This window comes from Malus domestica, chromosome 02, assembly GCF_042453785.1.
Source record: "Malus domestica chromosome 02, GDT2T_hap1".
Lineage (NCBI taxonomy): Eukaryota > Viridiplantae > Streptophyta > Magnoliopsida > Rosales > Rosaceae > Malus > Malus domestica.
Genome location: NC_091662.1, coordinates 20491662 through 20495818, shown reverse-complemented (window position 1 = coordinate 20495818; position 4157 = coordinate 20491662). Strand labels below are relative to the sequence as shown.

At 40.8% G+C, this 4157-nt stretch overlaps 1 long non-coding RNA gene across 1 annotated transcript; it reads left to right on the top strand.

The window, feature by feature from the left end:
• Window positions 1-3514: 3514 nt before the first annotated feature.
• On the top strand, window positions 3515-4157 carry LOC139190483 (uncharacterized). Its single transcript, XR_011574717.1, has 2 exons — window positions 3515-3615; window positions 3902-4157. It is a non-coding gene; the product is annotated as an uncharacterized lncRNA (long non-coding RNA).

The window sequence follows — 4157 nt, the reverse complement described above, 5'->3', positions numbered from 1 at the left end:
ACGAATGCACACTAACTCGTGAGCCGAGTAAGGAATGAACGTTTCTCTGCGCACAGGAGAAGATGTTTTCTCGATGGCTCAAATGAGAAGGCACACTACTCGAACGAACTGTTCATGGCAAACTGAGCGGCTGTTTGCCTGGACGTCGTTAGAACAAGTCACGATCATCTGTCCTTGTTCTACTGCGGGACACCTCGTCTGGGGTGTGTTGTGTCTCGATGTGCTCAAAGAGCTGGTTCACCAGAGTGGTCTACTGCGCCAGGGCGCTGGTTAAATTGGTGACCTGCTGAGACATGTGATGTTTTCCATTTGGGTTGGAAAAGTCCGGATGATGGGTATCTCTATGTGTGGTGGAAATGTAGTGGATGCAAGTACAAAGCTTGAGCTCAGAGCAGTATTCCTATAGAAAAGTGGGGTGAAAATAACTTTAGGTTGATCATGGGACAGGTGGTTGGAATCGGAATCGCCGAAGGTGGCCTCATATTAGATTGGGCTTTGGGTCGGGTCTCTGGAGCACGTCGCAGGGCGGGCCAACCCGACTGGGTGGACAGAGCACATGCGGAGGTGCGTTGGGCTATCGCGTGAAACAGCTGGCCTAGGGTCAATACCTATTCCTCGAGGGCTTAGGCCTAGTTGGCAGCTGCTGCTGCAGCTTGGGCTTTGTTTTGGGCCTTCTGCTGTAGTGGGCTGGGCCTCTTGCCCTAGGCCTATTGTGGCAGCTGCAGTGGGTTGGGCTTCCTGCCTGTAACCTGTTGTTGCCATTGCAGTGAGGTGGGCAGCTGCAACCCATGCTTGGGCCTCAGCTTGGGCCGCTGCTGTTGCGGTGGTCCTTGCCATGGGCTGCAAAGTGGTGGCCGCAAGGGTGGTGGGGCTCCTCTCGCCGTCGCGTTGAGTCTTAAGGGATCGTCGTCGTGGAGCTACGTCCTCATCTCTGCTATCCAGTCCAAATCCTTGTACATACGAGGTTTCATTCAAGAAACCAAATGCAAGAGACTTATTCAAGTAATTGAATCAGCTCTAAATGAAAGCACCAATTTGTTGATGCAAATTTCCACCGTCTCTAGCTTTGACAAAACACACCTGCAAAACAATCAACACCTTTGATTAATGACCTAAGCCTTATGCGCCCACGAGGTAGGGGGGTTAGGCCAATGGATCTTTGATGCTTAAGTTAGTTTCTCTGAATAAGAGTAAGTGTTTAGGGCTTTTAAGGGTAGCAAAAACTTACCAAAATTTGGTAGAATTTGGGGTATATATAAGGAAGTGGCCGGCCATGGTGTTAGAGTTTTACTCTACACATGGCAACATCCTATTGGCCAAAGTTTTATGGAGAAATATTCTCAAGATATTAAATAGGAGATAATTTCTTGAGATAATGGAGTAAATATCCCTAATTGACTTAAATAGGGATTACTTACTTGAATGGAGTCACTCTTCAATTGGGAATGTATTAAAGATAGAATTTGGGTAATTAATCCTTATCTTTAATGCTTTGACTTTTCCTTGTCAAGGGCAAGTGAGCTATGGGCAATCGTATTTAGCTGCAAGGACCTTCGGGGGTGTGAGCTGCGTGTGGGAGTATTTGAGTAGCATGCCCATTTAATAAAGGCAATCTTGTCTTTCTTGAGCAAAGGTCCACGTGTCACCTCTAGAATTTTTGGGATTATTTTAGGGCGTTTGGAATAAGGGTTTTCTTGTTGATGGGCTTCTTTTTCTTCAATTTAGGTCATTGTCACATTTGGAATTTTACCTACTTCCTCATTGCCACCCGGACCTGATTTGCTTCAACTCACCCACACTTCTCCATCTTTACATCCCTGGTCCTTTTTAGGCAACATCGTCCACATAGAGGATATTTCTAATCTCGCAGCCAATGGTGGGGTTTCAATGAATATCACCCACTCCGATTCGAAACCACTCGCTTTGTTTAGTTCATAAACCTCGAGGGCTTCACTCAATCTCTTTTCAAAACCAACCTATTAATCAAAATGCAAAATATATGAGGAGTGGCCTAACATTTGTCACCTTCATCTCGTCAACTCAATCGCTTCAACAACGACCCCCCCTCGCTTTTTAGGGTTTTTGATTTAGATCAATAGTCAAGGCAGTCAAGGTTAATAGCAGAGTTGTTAGAAAGAAGTATGCTCCTTCTATGTCATCCACAATTGGGTTTGGATTCTCAATTCAGGTCTGATGTCAGATTGGGTGAAAGGCGACAATGGGGGAGTGGTGGAATGGGTTGTGCCTTTGGTAGTGAAGAGAGAGGGGACCGACAGAGAGGTATGTATGTGAGGATGGATGGGTTAGTTGGCCGACTGTGGTTAGTTATTAATTAATTTTTTTTATTCACATGGTGCAAAGTTGGTAGCCACATCAACACAAATATAGACCTTATATGTGTCATGTCATCGCTTAACAATTAATTTAACAAATTTTTTAACGGATGTATGATATTGAAAAGAATGAGAAGTAAATTTATGTGATTGAAATATTTTAAAGATGTTGCATGAGGTTGCAATTTCACCCAAACTCGAGGGACAAACTGTAATTTACCCTCTAATTAAATAAAAAAAAATCAATTATGATAAAACAAAAGGAAAAAAAAATATCAATTTGTGCCTATGAATCTATGAGGCATTGGTGATGAAAGAATACTAAAAATAAAAGGAATTTTTTTAGGATTATGCTAGGTAAACCAAAATTTTAAACCAAATTTGTAAATTAAATTATGTGTCACATAAAGAAAATAAGCACGTCAATTAACACTTAAGTAATATGTCAATCATCAACAATGTGTTTCAAGCTTCCTATCACTCTATTCTTGGAAATCAATATGGAGCTAGCTAAATTTTAGTGGGGTTCGAACTTCTACAGAAAATGGGAACAAAATACATTGGAAAAGTTAGGTGACGAGAGGTCGTGGCTTTCGAGATCTCACTAGCTTTACCAAACCTCTGCTTGCCAATCAGCGTTGGTGAATTCTCGATAACGAGTCTTAGGAGCTTATATTTTCCAAACTGTGGCTTCATGGAAGTCCCAAAAGAGGGCAAGGCCTCTTGGGCTTGGTCGAGTTTGCTGGAGGGTAGGGACGTTCTCTTGAACAGGGCTAGATGGCAAGTTGTGTTGGGGGTAAGTTAGATTGATATTTAGACAGATGCTAGGATCCATTCGTCTACTTATGGGGTACTTGGCCTTCTCTGCTTGTTCCATCAACTGGTCTGAGCAAAGTTGTTGGTATTATTAAGGGCTAATTTGGTATTGCCGTGTTTTTTTAAAAAAAAATTGCTAACAGCTGTAAAATAAAGCATTTAAGTGTTTGGTAATCCTTTTTTAAAAAAGTGTTTTAACAATAAAAAAAGCAGTATTCAAGTGTTTGATAACTTTTATATAAAACTGATGTATAGATCTTAAATGACTAAAAATTGTATAATATTAAATGTTATAATAATTTATTTTTTTTCTTTTATCATTTTTTTATTTATAATCTCTCCTACATTCACACTCTGTCCTCTCCCTTATTTTCTCTGTTGCTCATCCTCCCTCATCTCAACTTCACTGGATCTTCGAGCGTTAACGTCTCTGACCACACCTTCGAGGACGGACAAATTTGCTGAGGTATAAAATTAAATAAATAAATGGTTTGTTTATTGGGTTTTAAATTAGGGTTTTGTTATTGAATTTGATGAATTTCTTTGTGTCGTGCGAATAAGATTGGTTGGCATCTTATTAATTTATTGGGTGTTAATTTGGTGAATTCCTTGCGGATGAGAATCATTATTCTTGCTACCGTAGAAATCATCGGTCCTTTTATCACCCTAAGCATTTCCATCAATTAAATTAATTTCTTGGTTATTTTTTAAGTTTATTTTACTATTTAATCATCGCATTTGATCGTGTGTAGGATCTGAAAGGAGGAGAGGGATAATCGTTGGTGCAGTGGTGGTCGGTGTCGAGTGGGAAAGGGAGGGACGAGGCTGTCCTAGGGATCTAATGTGGGGGAGAACGAGGGAATAGGAAAGAGATTCTTCCAGTTGTTTTAGGGACAAGGATTGTCATTTTATAAAACTAACGAGGGTGTTATTGGAATTTAGAAAGTTTCATTAACATTGCACTGTAGCTCCGCATGTTTTGAAAAAAAACTGTTTTTTCAAAGCTAA